Source organism: Panulirus ornatus, chromosome 8 (assembly GCF_036320965.1).
Source record: "Panulirus ornatus isolate Po-2019 chromosome 8, ASM3632096v1, whole genome shotgun sequence".
In the NCBI taxonomy this organism is placed as follows: domain Eukaryota; kingdom Metazoa; phylum Arthropoda; class Malacostraca; order Decapoda; family Palinuridae; genus Panulirus; species Panulirus ornatus.
Window position 1 is genome coordinate 35,531,781 of NC_092231.1, and position 18,143 is coordinate 35,549,923.

Consider the following 18,143-nt stretch of genomic DNA (forward strand, 5'->3'; position numbering starts at 1 on the left):
GCCCCTCTCACCGAAACTCTTGCACTCACTTCCCTAACAACCCCATCCATAAACAAATTAAACAACCAAAGAGACATCACGCACCCCTGTAGCAAGCCAACAGTCACTGAGAACCAATCACTTTCCTCTCTTCCTACACGTACACATTCCTTACATCCTCGATAAAAACTTTTCACTGCTTCTTAATACCTTCCATAAAGCATCTCTATCAACACTATCATATGACTTCTCCAGATCCATAAATGCTACATACAAACCCATTTTCTTTTCTAAGTATTTCTCACATACACGCTTCAAAGCAAGCACCTGATCCACATATCCTCTACCACTTCTGAAACCACATTCCTTTTCCCCAATCTGATACTTTTTATATACTTTCACCCTCATAATCAATACCCTTCCATATAATTTCCCAGAAATACTCAACAAACTTATACCTCTGTGATTTGAGCACTCACCTTTATCCCCTTTGCCTTTGTGCAATGGCACTATGCATGCATTCAGCCAATCCTCAGGCACCTCAGCATGAATCATACATACATTGAATATCCTTACCAACCAGTCAACAACCCAGTCACCCACTTGTTTAATAAATTCAACTGCAATACCATCCAAAAATACTGCCTTGCCGGCTTTCATCTTTCGCAAAGCTTTTACTACCTCCTCTCGGTTTACCAAATCATTCTCCCTAGCCCTCTCACTTCGCACACCACCTCAACCAAAACACCCTATATCTGCCACTCTATCATCAAACACATTCAACAAACCTTCAAAATACTCACTCCATCTCCTCACATCACCACAACTTGTTATTACCTCCCTATTAGCCCCCGTCACTGATGTTCCCATTTGTTCTCTTGTCTTACGCACTTTATTTACCTCCTTCCAAAACATCTTTTTATTCTCCCTAAAATTCAGTGATACTCTCTCACCCCAACTCTAATTTGCCCTCTTTTTCACCTCTTGACCTTTCTCTTGATCTCTTGCCTCTTTCTTTTATACATCTCCCAGTCATTTGCACTATTTCCCAGAAAAATTCGTCCAAATGCCTCTCTCCTCTCTTTCACTAATAATCTTACTTCTTCATCCCACGATTCACTACCTTTTCTGATCTGCCAACCTCCCACGCTTCTCATGCCACAAGCATCTTTTGCGCAAGCCATCACTGCTTCCCTAAATACATCCCATTCCTCCCCCACTCCCCTTACCTCATTTGCTCTCATCTTTTTCCATTCTCCACTCAGTTTCTCCTGGTACTTCTTCATGCAAGTCTCCTTCCCACGCTCGCTTTCTCTCACCACTCTTTTCACCCCAACATTTTCTCTTCTTTTCTGAAAACCTCTACAAATCATCACCTTCGCCTCCACAAGATAATGATCAGACATCTCTCCAGTTGCACCTCTCAGCCCATTAACATCCAAAAGTCTGTCTTTCGCGCACCTGTCAATTAAAACGTAATCCAATAACGCTCTCTGGCTATCTCTCCTACTTACATATATATACTTAGGTATATCTCTCTTTTCAAACTAGGCACTCCCAATCACAAGTCCTTTTTCAGCACACAAATCTACAAGCTCTTCACCATTTCCATTTACAACATTGAACACCCCATGTACACCAATTATTTCCTCAACCGCCATATTACTCACCTTTGCATTCAAATCACCTGTTTCTATAACCCTGTCTCGTGCATCAATATTACTAACACACTAATTCAGCTGCTCCCAAAACACTTGCCTCTCATGATCATTCTTCTCATGCCCAGATGCATAGCCACAATAATCACCCATCTCTCTCCATCTATTTACAGTTTTGCCCATATCAATCTAGAGTTAATTTCTTACACTCTATCACATACTCCCACCACTCCTGTTTCAGGAGTAGTGCTACTTCTTCCATTGCTCTTATCCTCTCACCAACCCTTGACTTTACTCCCTAAACATCCCCAAAGTACTCTCCCCCTTTACCCTTCAGCTTCGTTTCACTCAGAACCAAAACATCCAGGCTCCTTTTCTCAAACATACTACCTATCTCTCCTTTCTTCTCATCTTGGTTACATCCACACATTTGGACGTCCTTCGAGGAGGATGAGCAATTCCCGCGTGACTCCTTCTCTTTCTCCTTTTAGAAAGTCAAAACACAAGAAGGGGAGGGTTTCTAGCCCCCCGTTCCCGTCCTCATTAGTCGCCTTCTACGACACGTGAGGAATGTGTGGGAAGTATTCTTTTCCCTATCCTCACGTATATATATATATATATATATATATATATATATATATATATATATATATATATATATATATATTTTTTTTTTTTTTTTCTTTTTTTTTGCTTTGTCGCTGTCTCCCGAGTTTGCGAGGTAGCGCAAGGAAACAGACGAAAGAAATGGCCCAACCCACCCCCATACACATGCCTTGATTCAATCCACTGACAGCACGTCAACCCCGGTATACCACATCGCTACAATTCACTCTATTCTTTGCCCTCCTTTCACCCTCCTGCATGTTCAGGCCCCGATCACACAAAATCTTTTTCACTCCATCTTTCCACCTTCAAATTGGTCTCCCTCTTCTCCTCGTTCCCTCCACCTCCGACACATATATCCTCTTGGTCAATCTTTCCTCACTCATTCTCTCCATGAGACCAAACCATTTCAAAACACCCTCTTCTGCTCTCTCAACCACGCTCTTTTTATTTCCACACATCTCTCTTACCCTTACGTTACTTACTCGATCAAACCACCTCACACCACATATTGTCCTCAAACATCTCATTTCCAGCACATCCATCCTCCTGCGCACAACTCTATCCATAGTCCACGCCTCGCAACTATACAACATTGTTGGAACCACTATTCCTTCAAACATACCCATTTTTGCTTTCCGAGATAATGTTCTCGACTTCCACACATTCTTCAAGGCTCCCAGAATTTTCGCCCCCTCCCCCACCCTATGATCCACTTCCGCTTCCATGGTTCCATCCGCTGCCAGATCCACTCCCAGATATCTAAAACACTTCACTTCCTCCAGTTTTTCTCCATTCAAACTCACGTCCCAATTGAATTGACCCTCAACCCTACTGTACCTAATATATATATATATATATATATATATATATATATATATATATATATATATATATATATATATATATATATATATATATATATATATATATATGTATACATATATATATCTTTCTTTCTTTCAAACTATTCGCCATTTCCCGCATTAGCGAGGTAGCGTTAAGAACAGAGGACTGGGCCTTTGAGGGAATACCCTCACCTGGCCCAATTCTCTGTTCCTTCTTTTGGAAAAAAAAAAAAAAAAAAAAACCCGAGAGGGGAGGATTTCCATCCCCCCGCTCCCTCCCCTTTTAGTCGCCTTCTACGACACGCAGGGAATACGTGGGAAGTATTCTTAATCCCCTATCCCCAGGGATAACATATATATATATATATATATATATATATATATATATATATATATATATATATATATATATATATATATATATATATATGCTCTGTGGAAGGTATTAAGGTATATATATGGAAGGTATTAAGAATATATGGTGTGTGAGGAAAGTTGTTAGAAGTAGTGAAAAGTTTTTATCGAGGATGTAAGGCATGTGTACGTGTAGGAAGAGAGGAAAGTGATTGGTTCTCAGTGAATGTAGGTTTGCGGCAGGGGTGTGTGATGTCTCCATGGTTGTTTAATTTGTTTATGGATGGGGTTGTTAGGGAGGTAAATGCAAGAGTTTTGGAAAGAGAGGCAAGTATGAAGTCTGTTGGGGATGAGAGAGCTTGGGAAGTGAGTCAGTTGTTGTTCGCTGATGATACAGCGCTGGTGGTTGATTCATGTGAGAAACTGCAGAAGCTGGTGACCGAGTTTGGTAAAGTGTGTGGAAGAAGAAAGTTAAGAGTAAATGTGAATAAGAGCAAGGTTATTAGGTACAGTAGGGTTGAGGGTCAAGTCAATTGGGAGGTGAGTTTCAATGGAGAAAAACTGGAGGAAGTGAAGTGTTTTAGATATCTGGGAGTGGATCTGGCAGCGGATGGAAACATGGAAGCGGAAGTGGATCATAGGGTGGGGGAGGGGGCGAAAATTCTGGGAGCCTTGAAGAATGTGTGGAAGTCGAGAACACTATCTCGGAAAGCAAAAATGGGTATGTTTGAAGGAATAGTGGTACCAACAATGTTGTATGGTTGCGAGGCGTGGACTATGGATAGAGTTGTGCGCAGGAGGATGGATGTGCTGGAAATGAGATGTTTGAGGACAATGTGTGGTGTGAGGTGGTTTGATCGAGTGAGAAACGTAAGGGTAAGAGAGATGTGTGGAAATAAAAAGAGCGTGGTTGAGAGAGCAGAAGAGGGTGTTTTGAAGTGGTTTGGGCACATGGAGAGAATGAGTGAGGAAAGATTGACCAAGAGGATATATATGTCGGAGGTGGAGGGAACGAGGAGAAGAGGGAGACCAAATTGGAGGTGGAAAGATGGAGTGAAAAAGATTTTGTGTGATCGGGGCCTGAACATGCAGGAGGGTGAAAGGAGGGCAAGGAATACAGTGAATTGGAGCGATGTGGTATACCGGGGTTGACGTGCTGTCAGTGGATTGAATCAAGGCATGTGAAGCGTCTGGGGTAAACCATGGAAAGCTATGTAGGTATGTATATTTGCGTGTGTGGACGTATGTATATACATGTGTATGGGGGGGGTTGGGCCATTTCTTTCGTCTGTTTCCTTGCGCTACCTCGGAAACGCGGGAGACAGCGACAAAGTATAATAAAAAAAATATATATATATATATATATATATATATATATATATATATATATATATATATATATATATATATATATATATATATATACACATGTATATATATATATATATATATATATATATATATATATATATATATATATATATATATATATATATATATATATATTTCCTTTTTCCATAGCCAGAGGTTGAACCATTATGTGACATTCATTTTTTCATTCATTTCAAGCTAGAAGTTTCAGTTTTCTAAATTGTTTCTTACATTTTTCATATGTATATATATGTATGTGTGTGTGTATATGTGCGTATGTATGTGTATGTGTGTGTATGTGTATATGTATATATATATGTATATTATCCCTGGGGATAGGGGTGAAAGAATACTTCCCACGTATTCCTCGCGTGTCGTAGAAAGCGACTAGAGGGGACGAGAGCGGGGGGCCAGAAATCCTCCCCTCCTTGTATTAACTTTCTAAAATGGGAAACAGAAGGAGTCACGCGGGGAGTGCTCATCCTCCTCGAAGGCTCAGAGTGGGGTGCCTAAATGTGTGTGGATGTAACCAAGATGTGAAAAAAGGAGAGATAGGTAGTATGTTTGAGGAAAGGAACCTGGATGTTTTGGCTCTGAGTGAAACGAAGCTCAAGGGTAAAGGGGAAGAGTGGTTTGGGAATGTTTGGGGAGTAAAATCAGGGGTTAGTGAGAGGACAAGACCAAGGGAAGGAGTAGCAATACTCCTGAAACAGGAGTTGTGGGAGAATGTGATAGAATGTAAGAAAGTAAATTCTCGATTAATATGGGTAAAACTGAAAGTTGATGGAGAGAGGTGGGTGATTATTGGTGCATATGCACCTGGGTATGAGAAGAAAGATCATGAGAGGCAAGTGTTTTGGGAGCAGCTGAATGAGTGTGTTAGTGGTTTTGATGCACGAGACCGGGTTATAGTGATGGGTGATTTGAATGCAAAGGTGATTAATGTGGCAGTTGAGGGAATAATTGGTATACATGGGGTGTTCAGTGTTGTAAATGGAAATGGTGAAGAGGTTGTAGATTTATGTGCTGAAAAAGACTTATGATTGGGAATACATGGTTTAAAAAGCGAGATATACATAAATATACTTAAGTAAGTAGGAGAGATGGCCAGAGAGCGTTATTGGATTACGTGTTAATTGACAGGCGTGCGTAAGAGAGACTTTTGGATGTTAATGTGCTGAGAGGTGCAACTGGAGGGATGTCTGATCATTATCTTGTGGAGGCTAAGGTGAAGATTTGTATGGGTTTTCAGAAAAGAAGAGTGAATGTTGGGGTGAAGAGGGTGGTGAGAGTAAGTGAGCTTGGGAAGGAGACCTGTGTGAGGAAGTACCAGGAGAGACTGAGTACAGAATGGAAAAAGGTGAGAACAATGGAAGTAAGGGGAGTGGGGGAGGAATGGGATATATTTAGGGAATCAGTGATGGATTGCGCAAAAGATGCTTGTGGCATGAGAAAAGTGGGAGGTAGGTTGATTAGAAAGGGTAGTGAGTGGTGGGATGAAGAAGTAAGAGTATTAGTGAAAGAGAAGAGGGAGGCATTTGGACGATTTTTGCAGGGAAAAAATGCAATTGAGTGGGAGATGTATAAAAGAAAGAGACAGGAGGTCAAGAGAAAGGTGCAAGAGGTGAAAAAAAGGGCAAATGAGAGTTGGGGTGAGAGAGTATCATTAAATTTTAGGGAGAATAAAAAAAATGTTCTGGAAGGAGGTAAATAAAGTGCGTAAGACAAGGGAGCAAATGGGAACTTCAGTGAAGGGCACAAATGGGGAGGTGATAACAAGTAGTGGTGATGTGAGAAGGAGATGGAGTGAGTATTTTGAAGGTTTGTTGAATGTGTTTGATGATAGAGTGGCAGATATAGGGTGTTTTGGTCGAGGTGGTGTGCAAAGTGAGAGGGTTAGGGAAAATGATTTGGTAAACAGAGAAGAGGTAGTGAAAGGTTTGCGGAAGATGAAAGCCGGCAAGGCAGCAGGTTTGGATGGTATTGCAGTGGAATTTATTAAAAAAGGGGGTGACTGTATTGTTGACTGGTTGGTAAGGTTATTTAATGTATGTATGACTCATGGTGAGGTGCCTGAGGATTGACGGAATGCGTGCATAGTGCCATTGTACAAAGGCAAAGGGGATAAGAGTGAGTGCTTAAATTGCAGAGGTATAAGTTTGTTGAGTATTCCTGGTAAATTATATGGGAGGGTATTGATTGAGAGGGTGAAGGCATGTACAGAGCATCAGATTGGGGAAGAGCAGTGTGGTTTCAGAAGTGTTAGAGGATGTGTGGATCAGGTGTTTGCTTTGAAGAATGTATGTGAGAAATACTTAGAAAAGCAAATGGATTTGTATGTAGCATTTATGGATCTGGAGAAGGCATATGATAGAGTTGATAGAGATGCTCTGTGGAAGGTATTAAGATTATATGGTGTGGGAGGCAAGTTGTTAGAAGCAGTGAAAAGTTTTTATCGAGGATGTAAGGCATGTGTACGTGTAGGAAGAGAGGAAAGTGATTGGTTCTCAGTGAATGTAGGTTTGCGGCAGGGGTGTGTGATGTCTCCATGGTTGTTTAATTTGTTTATGGATGGGGTTGTTAGGGAGGTAAATGCAAGAGTTTTGGAAAGAGGGGCAAGTATGAAGTCTGTTGGGGATGAGAGAGCTTGGGAAGTGAGTCAGTTGTTGTTCGCTGATGATACAGCGCTGGTGGCTGATTCATATGAGAAACTGCAGAAGCTGGTGACTGAGTTTGGTAAAGTGTGTGGAAGAAGAAAGTTAAGAGTAAATGTGAATAAGAGCAAGGTTATTAGGTACAGTAGGGTTGAGGGTCAAGTCAATTGGGAGGTGAGTTTGAATGGAGAAAAACTGGAGGAAGTGAAGTGTTTTAGATATCTGGGAGTGGATCTGGCAGCGGATGGAATCATGGAAGCGGAAGTGGATCATAGGGTGGGGGAGGGGGCGAAAATTCTGAGGGCCTTGAAGAATGTGTGGAAGTCGAGAACATTATCTCGGAAAGGAAAAATGGGTATGTTTGAAGGAATAGTGGTTCCAACAATGTTGTATGGTTAAGAGGCGTGGGCTATGGATAGATTTATGCGCAGGAGGATGGATGTGCTGGAAATGAGATGTTTGAGGACAATGTGTGGTGTGAGATGGTTTGATCGAGTGAGTAACGTAAGGGTAAGAGAGATGTGTGGAAATAAAAAGAGCGTGGTTGAGAGAGCAGAAGAGGGTGTTTTGAAGTGGTTTAGGCACATGGAGAGAATGAGTGAGGAAAGATTGTCCAAGAGGATATATGTGTCGGAGGTGGAGGGAACGAGAAGAGGGAGACCAAATTGGAGGTGGAAAGATGGAGTGAAAAAGATTTTGTTTGATCGGGGCCTGAACATGCAGGAGGGTGAAAGGAGGGCAAGGAATAGAGTGAATTGGAGCAATGTGGTATACCGGGGTTGACGTGATGTCAGTGGATTGAATCAAGGCATGTGAGGCGTCTGGGGTAAACCATGGAAAGCTGTGTAGGTATGTATATTTGCGTGTGTGGACGTATGTATATACATGTGTATGGGGGGGGGGTTTGGTCCTTTTCTTTCGTCTGTTTCCTTGCGCTACCTCGCAAACGCGGGAGACAGCGAAAAGTATAATAAATATATATATATATATATATATATATATATATATATATATATATATATATATATATATATATATATATATATATATATATATATTCCCTGGGGAAAGGGGAGAAAGAATACTTCCCACGTATTCCCTGCGTGTCGTAGAAGGCGACTAAAAGGTGAGGGAGCGGGGGGCTGGAAATCCTCCCCTCTAATTTTTTTTTAATTTTCCAAAAGAAGGAACAGAGAAGGGGGCCAGGTGAGGATATTCCCTCAATGGCCCAGTCCTCAGTTCTTAACGCTACCTCGCTAACGCGGGAAATGGCGAATAGTTTAAAAAAAAAAAAATATATATATATATATATATATATATATATATATATATATATATATATATATATATATATATATATATATATATATATATATATATATATATATACATCACCCCTATCCCCAGGGATAGGGGTGATGTACATATATATATATATGATGTACATATATATATATGTATATATATACATATATACATATTCCTCGCGTGTCGTAGAAAGCGACTAGAGGGGACGGGAGCGGGGGGCCGGAAATCCTCCCCTCCTTGTATTAACTTTCTAAAATGGGAAACAGAAGAAGGAGTCACGCGGGGAGTGATCATCCTCCTCGAAGGCTCAGAGTGGGGTGCCTAAATGTGTGTGGATGTAACCAAGATGTGAAAAAAGGAGAGATAGGTAGTATGTTTGAGGAAAGGAACCTGGATGTTTTGGCTCTGAGTGAAACGAAGCTCAAGGGTAAAGGGGAAGAGTGGTTTGGAAATGTCTGGGGAGTGAAGTCAGGGGTTAGTGAGAGGACAAGACCAAGGGAAGGAGTAGCAATACTCCTGAAACAGGAGTTGTGGGAGTATGTGATAGAATGTAAGAAAGTAAATTCTCGATTAATATGGGTAAAATTGAAAGTTGATGGAGAGAGGTGGGTGATTATTGGTGCATATGCACCTGGGCATGAGAAGAAAGATCATGAGAGGCAAGTGTTTTGGGAGCAGCTGAATGAGTGTGTTACCGGTTTTGATGCACGAGACCGGGTTATAGTGATGGGTGATTTGAATGCAAAGGTGAGTAATGTGGCAGTTGAGGGAATAATTGGTATGCATGGGGTGTTCAGTGTTGTAAATGGAAATGGTGAAGAGCTTGTAGATTTATGTGCTGAAAAAGGACTGATGATTGGGAATACCTGGTTTAAAAAGCGAGATATACATAAGTATACTTATGTAAGTAGGAGAGATGGCCAGAGAGCGTTATTGGATTACGTGTTAATTGACAGGCGTGCGTAAGAGAGACTTTTGGATGTTAATGTGCTGAGAGGTGCAACTGGAGGGATGTCTGATCATTATCTTGTGGAGGCTAAGGTGAAGATTAGTATGGGTTTTCAGAAAAGAGGAGTGAATGTTGGGGTGAAGAAGGTGGTGAGAGTAAGTGAGCTTGGGAAGGAGACCTGTGTGGGGAAGTACCAGGAGAGACTGAGTACAGAATGGAAAAAGGTGAGAACAATGGAAGTAAGGGGAGCGGGGGAGGAATGGGATGTATTTAGGGAATCAGTGATGGATTGCGCAAAAGATGCTTGTGGCATGAGAAGAGTGGGAGGTGGGCTGTTTAGAAAGGGTTGTGAGTGGTGGGATGAAGAAGTAAGAGTATTAGTGAAAGAGAAGAGAGAGGCATTTCGACGATTTTTGCAGGGAAAAAATGCAATTCAGTGGGAGAAGTATAAAAGAAAGAGACAGGAGGTCAAGAGAAAGGTGCAAGAGGTGAAAAAAAGGGCAAATGAGAGTTGGGGTGAGAGACTATCAGTAAATTTTAGGGATAATAAAAAGATGTTCTGGAAGGAGGTAAATAGGGTGCGTAAGACAAGGGAGCAAATGGGAACTTCAGTAAAGGGCGTAAATGGGGAGGTGATAACAAGTAGTGGTGATGTGAGAAGGAGATGGAATGAGTATTTTGAAGGTTTGTTGAATGTGTCTGATGACAGAGTGGCAGATATAGGGTGTTTTGGTCGAGGTGGTGTGCAAAGTGAGAGGGTTAGGGAAAATGATTTGGTAAACAGAGAAGAGGTAGTAAAAGCTTTGCGGAAGATGAAAGCCGGCAAGGCAGCAGGTTTGGATGGTATTGCAGTGGAATTTATTAAAAAAGGGGGTGACTGTATTGTTGACTGGTTGGTAAGGTTATTTAATGTATGTATGACTCATGGTGAGGTGCCTGAGGATTGGCGGAATGCGTGCATAGTGCCATTGTACAAAGGCAAAGGGGATAAGAGTGAGTGCTCAAATTACAGAGGTATAAGTTTGTTGAGTATTCCTGGTAAATTATATGGGAGGGTGTTGATTGAGAGGGTGAAGGCATGTACAGAGCATCAGATTGGGGAAGAGCAGTGCGGTTTCAGAAGTGGTAGAGGATGTGTGGATCAGGTGTTTGCTTTGAAGAATGTATGTGAGAAATACTTAGAAAAGCAAATGGATTTGTATGTAGCATTTATGGATCTGGAGAAGGCATATGATAGAGTTGATAGAGATGCTCTGTGGAAGGTATTAAGAATATATGGTGTGGGAGGCAAGTTGTTAGAAGCAGTGAAAAGTTTTTATCGAGGATGTAAGGCATGTGTACGTGTACGAAGAGAGGAAAGTGATTGGTTCTCAGTGAATGTAGGTTTGCGGCAGGGGTGTGTGATGTCTCCATGGTTGTTTAATTTGTTTATGGATGGGGTTGTTAGGGAAGTAAATGCAAGAGTCCTGGAAAGAGGGGCAAGTATGAAGTCTGTTGGGGATGAGAGAGCTTGGGAAGTGAGTCAGTTGTTGTTCGCTGATGATACAGCGCTGGTGGCTGATTCATGTGAGAAACTGCAGAAGCTGGTGACTGAGTTTGGTAAAGTGTGTGGAAGAAGAAAGTTAAGAGTAAATGTGAATAAGAGCAAGGTTATTAGGTACAGTAGGGTTGAGGGTCAAGTCAATTGGGAGGTGAGTTTGAATGGAGAAAAACTGGAGGAAGTGAAGTGTTTTAGATATCTGGGAGTGGATCTGTCAGCGGATGGAACCATGGAAGCGGAAGTGGATCATAGGGTGGGGGAGGGGGCGAAAATTTTGGGAGCCTTGAAAAATGTGTGGAAGTCGAGAACATTATCTCGGAAAGCAAAAATGGGTATGTTTGAAGGAATAGTGGTTCCAACAATGTTGTATGGTTGCGAGGCGTGGGCTATGGATAGAGTTGTGCGCAGGAGGATGGATGTGCTGGAAATGAGATGTTTGAGGACAATGTGTGGTGTGAGGTGGTTTGATCGAGTAAGTAACGTAAGGGTAAGAGAGATGTGTGGAAATAAAAAGAGCGTGGTTGAGAGAGCAGAAGAGGGTGTTTTGAAATGGTTTGGGCACATGGAGAGAATGAGTGAGGAAAGATTGACCAAGAGGATATATGTGTCGGAGGTGGAGGGAACGACAAGAGGGAGACCAAATTCGAGGTGGAAAGATGGAGTGAAAAAGATTTTGTGTGATCGGGGCCTGAACATGCAGGAGGGTGAAAGGAGGGGAAGGAATAGAGTGAATTGGAGCGATGTGGTATACAGGGGTTGACGCTGTCAGTGGAGTGAATCAAGGCATGTGAAGCGTCTGGGGTAAACCATGGAAAGCTGTGTAGGTATGTATATTTGCGTGTGTGGACGTATGTATATACATGTGTATGGGGGTGGTTTGGGCCATTTCTTTCGTCTGTTTCCTTGCGCTACCTCGCAAACGCGGGAGAGAGCGACAAAGAAAAAAAAAAGAAAAAAAAAATATGTATATATATAGAGTGAGAGTAAGTGAGCTTGGGAAGCAGACTTGTGTGAGGAAGTACCAGGAGAGACTGAGTACAGAATGGAAAAAGGTGAGAACAATGGAAGTAAGGGGAGTGGGGGAGGAATGGAATGTATTTAGGGAAACAGTGATGGATTGCGCAAAAGATGCTTGTGGCATGAGAAGAGTGGGAGGTGGGATGATTAGAAAGGGTAGTGAGTGGTGGGATGAAGAAGTAAGATTGTTAGTGAAAGAGAAGAGGGAGGCATTTGGACGATTTTTGCAAGGAAGAAATGCAATTGAGTGGGAGATGTATAAAAGAAAGAGACAGGAGGTCAAGAGAAAGGTGCAAGAATTGAAAAAGAGGGCAAATGAGAGTTGGCGTGAGAGAGTATCATTAAATTTTAGGGAGAATAAAAAGATGTTCTTGAAGCAGGTAAATGAAGTGCTCAAGACAAGGGAGCAAATGGGAACTTCAGTGAAGGGCGCAAATGGGGAGGTGATAACAAGTAGTGGTGATGTGAGAAGGAGATGGAGTGAGTATTTTGAAGTTTTGTTGAATGTGTTTGATGATAGAGTGGCAGATATTGGGTGTTTTGGTCGAGGTGGTGTGCAAAGTGAGAGGGTTAGGGAAAATGATTTGGTAAACAGAGAAGAGGTAGTAAAAGCTTTGCGGAAGATGAAAGCCGGCAAGGCAGTAGGTTTGGATGGTATTGCAGCGGAATTTATTAAAAAAGGGGGTGACTGTATCATTGACTGGTTGGTAAGTTTATTTAATATATGTATGACTCATGGTGAGGTGACTGAGGAGTGGCGGAATGCGTGCATAGTGCCATTCTACAAAGGCAAAGGGGATAAGAGTGAGTGCTCAAATTACGGAGGTATAAGTTTGTTGAGTATTCCTGGTAAATTATATGGGAGGGTATTGATTGAGAGGTTGAAGGCATGTACAGAGCATCAGATTGGGGAAGAGCAGTGTGGTTACAGAATTGTTAGAGAATGTGAGGATCAGGTGTTTGCTTTGAAGAATGTATGTGAGAAATACTTAGAAAAGCAAATGGATTTGTATGTAGCATTTATGGATCGGGAGAAGGCATATGATAGAGTTGATAGAGATGCTCTGTGGAAGGTATTAAGAATGTATGGTGTGGGAGGCAAGTTGTTAGAAGCAGTGAAAAGTTTTTATCGAGGATGTAAGGCATGTGTACGTGTAGGAAAAGAGGAAAGTGATCGGTTCTCAGAGAATGTAGGTTTGCGGCAGGGGTGTGTGATGTCTCCATGGTTGTTTAATTTGTTTATGGATGGGGTTGTTAGGGAGGTGAATGCAAGAGTTTTGGAAAGAAGGGCAAGTATGAAGTCTGTTGAGAATGAGAGAGCTTGGGAAGTGAGTCAGTTGTTGTTCGCTGATGATACAGCGCTGGTGGCTGATTCATGTGAGAAACTGCAGAAGCTGGTGACTGAGTTTGGTAAAGTGTGTGAAAAAAGAAAGTTAAGAGTAAATGTGAATAAGAGCAAGGTTATTAGGTACAGTAGGGTTGAGGGTCAAGTCAATTGGGAGGTAAGTTTCAATGGAGAAAAACTGGAGGAAGTAAATTGTTTTAGATATCTGGGAGTGGATCTGGCAGTGGATGGAACCATGGAAGCGGAAGTGAATCATAGGATGGGGGAGGGGGCGAAAATCCTGTGAGCCTTGAAGAATGTGTGGAAGTAGAGAACATTATCTCGGAAAGCAAAAAAGGGTATGTTTGAAGGAATAGTGGTTTCAACAATGTTTTATGGTTGCGAGGCGTGGGCTACACTTAGAGTTGTGCGCAGGAGGGTGGATGTGCTGGAAATGAGATGTTTGAGGACAATGTGAGGTGTGAGGTGGTTTGATCGAGTAAGTAATGTAAGGGTAAGAGAGATGTGTGGAAATAAGAAGAGCGTGGTTGAGAGAGCAGAAGAGGGTGTCTTGAAATGGTTTGGGCACATGGAGAGAATGAGTAAGGAAAGATTGACCAAGAGGATATATGTGTCGGGGGTGGAGGAAACGAAGAGAAGTGGGAGACCAAATTGGAGGTGGAAAGATGGAGTGAAAAAGATTTTGAGTGATCGGAGCCTGAACATGCAGGAGGGTGACAGTCGGGCAAGGAATAGAGTGAACTGGATCGATGTGGTATACCGGGGTTAAAGTGCTGTCAGTGGATTGAATCAGGGCATGTGAAGCGTCTGGGGTAAACCATGGAAAGCTGTGTAGGTATGTATGTTTGCGTGTGTGGACGTATGTATATATATATATATATATATATATATATATATATATATATATATATATACATATATATATATATATATATATATATATATATATATATATATATATATATATATATATATATATATATATATATATATATATATATATATATATATATATATATATATATATATATATATATATATGTATATATATATATATATATATATATATATATATATATATGTATGTATATATATATATATATATATATATATATATATATATATATATATATATATATATATATATATATATATATATATATATATATATATATATATATATATATATATATATATATATATATATATATATATATATATATATATATATATATATATATATATACATACATATATATATATATATATATATATATATATATATATATATATATATATATATATATATATATATATATATATATATATATATATATATATATATATATATATATATATATATATATATATATATATATATATATATATATATATATATATATATATATATATATATATATATATATATATATATATATACATATATATATACATACATATATATATATATATATATATATATATATATATATATATATATATATATATATATATATGGAGAGAATGAGTGAGGAAAGATTGACCAAGAGGATATATGTGTCGGAGGTGGAGGGAACGAGGAGAAGAGGGAGACCAAATTGGAGGTGGAAAGATGGAGTGAAAAGGATTTTGTGTGATCGGGGCCTGAACATGCAGGAGGGTGAAAGGAGGGCAAGGAATAGAGTGAATTGGAGCGATGTGGTATACAGGGGTTGACGTGCTGTCAGTGGATTGAATCAAGGCATGTGAAGCGTCTGGGGTAAACCATGGAAAGCTGTGTAGGTATGTATATTTGCGTGTGTGGACGTGTGTATGTACATGTGTATGGGGGGGGTTGGGCCATTTCTTTCGTCTGTTTCCTTGCGCTACCTCGCAAACGCGGGAGACAGCGACAAAGTATAAAAAAAAAAAAAAAATATATATATATATATATATATATATATATATATATATATATATATATATATATATATATATATATATATATTTTTTTTTTTTTATACCTCGTCGCTGTCTCCCGCGTTTGCGAGGTAGCGCAAGGAAACAGACGAAAGAAATGGCCCAACCCCCCCCATACACATGTACATACATACGTCCACACACGCAAATATACATACCTACACAGCTTTCCATGGTTTACCCCGGACGCTTCACATGCCTTGATTCAATCCACTGACAGCACGTCAACCCCTGTATACCACATCGCTCCAATTCACTCTATTCCTTGCCCTCCTTTCACCCTCCTGCATGTTCAGGCACCGATCACACAAAATCCTTTTCACTCCATCTTTCCACCTCCAATTTGGTCTCCCTCTTCTCCTCGTTCCCTCCACCTCCGACACATATATCCTCTTGGTCAATCTTTCCTCACTCATTCTCTCCATGTGCCCAAACCACTTCAAAACACCCTCTTCTGCTCTCTCAACCACGCTCTTTTTATTTCCACACATCTCTCTTACCCTTACGTTACTTACTCGATCAAACCACCTCACACCACACATTGTCCTCAAACATCTCATTTCCAGCACATCCATCCTCCTGCGCACAACTCTATCCATAGCCCACGCCTCGCAACCATACAACATTGTTGGAACCACTATTCCTTCAAACATACCCATTTTTGCTTTCAGGGATAATGTTCTCGACTTCCACACATTTTTCAAGGCTCCCAAAATTTTTGCCCCCTCCCCCACCCTATGATCCACTTCCGCTTCCATGGTTCCATCCGCTGACAGATCCACTCCCAGATATCTAAAACACTTCACTTCCTCCAGTTTTTCTCCATTCAAACTCACCTCCCAATTGACTTGACCCTCAACCCTACTGTACCTAATAACCTTGCTCTTATTCACATTTACTCTTAACTTTCTTCTTCCACACACTTTACCAAACTCCGTCACCAGCTTCTGCAGTTTCTCACATGAATCCGCCACCAGCGCTGTATCATCAGCGAACAACAACTGACTCACTTCCCAAGCTCTCTCATCCCCAACAGACTTCATACTGTATTGTTGACTGGTTGGTAAGGTTATTTAATGTATGTATGACTCATGGTGAGGTGCCTGAGGATTGGCGGAATGCGTGCATAGTGCCATTGTACAAAGGCAAAGGGGATAAGAGTGAGTGCTCAAATTACAGAGGTATAAGTTTGTTGAGTATTCCTGGTAAATTATATGGGAGGGTATTGATCGAGAGGGTGAAGGCATGTACAGAGCATCAGATTGGGGAAGAGCAGTGTGGTTTCAGAAGTGGTAGAGGATGTGTGGATCAGGTGTTTGCTTTGAAGAATGTATGTGAGAAATACTTAGAAAAGCAAATGGATTTGTATGTAGCATTTATGGATCTGGAGAAGGCATATGATGGAGTTGATAGAGATGCTCTGTGGAAGGTATTAAGAATATATGGTGTGGGAGGAAAGTTGTTAGAAGCAGTGAAAAGTTTTTATCGAGGATGTAAGGCATGTGTATGTGTAGGAAGAGAGGAAAGTGATTGGTTCTCAGTGAATGTAGGTTTGCGGCAGGGGTGTGTGATGTCTCCATGGTTGTTTAATTTGTTTATGGATGGGGTTGTTAGGGAGGTAAATGCAAGAGTCTTGGATATATATATATATATATATATATATATATATATATATATATATATATATATATATATATATATATATATATATATTATCCCTGGGGATAGGGGAGAAAGAATACTTCCCAGGTATTCCCTGCGAGTCGTAGAAGTCGACTAAAAGAGAAGGGAGCGGGGAGCTGTAAATCCTCAACTCTTTTTTTTTTTTCAAAAGGAAGGAACAGAGAAGGGGGCTGGATGAGGATGTTTCCTCAGAGGCCCAGTCCTCTGTTCTTAACGCTACCTCGCTGACGCGGGAAATGGCGAATAGTATGAGAGAAAAGATATATATATATATATATATATATATATATATATATATATATATATATATATATATATATATATATATATATATATATATATACATATATATATATATATATATTCTTCTTTCTTTCAAACTATTTGCCATTTCCCGCGTTAGCGAGGTAGCGTTAAGAACAGAGAACTGGGCCTTTTAGGGAATATCCTCAACTGGCCCCCGTCTCTGTTCCCCCCTTTGGAAAATTAAAAAAAAAAATAGGGAGAGGGGAGGATTTCCAGCCCCCCGCTCCCTCCCCTTTTAGTCGACTTCTACGACACGCAGGGAATACGTGGGAAGTATTCTTTCTCCCCTATCCCCAGGGATAACATATATATATATATATATATATATATATATATATATATATATATATATATATATATATATATATATATATATATATATATATATATATATATATATTTCTTTTATCTTTCAAACTATTCGACATTTCCCGCATTAACGAGGTAGCAATAAGAACAGAGAACTGGGCCTTTGAGAGAATATCCTCACCTTTCCCTCTTCTCTGTTCCTTCTTTTGGAAAATTAAAAAAAACGAGAGGGGAGGATTTCCAGCCCCCCGCTCCCA

The 18,143-nt window shown here is 40.3% G+C and overlaps 1 protein-coding gene across 1 annotated transcript in view; it reads right to left on the reverse strand.

Moving 5' to 3' along the window:
- LOC139749710 (glutamate receptor ionotropic, kainate 3-like) overlaps positions 1–18,143 on the reverse strand; it is a 190,658-nt gene that overhangs the window by 31,889 nt on the left and 140,626 nt on the right. The gene's annotated exons all lie outside the window — the stretch shown is intronic.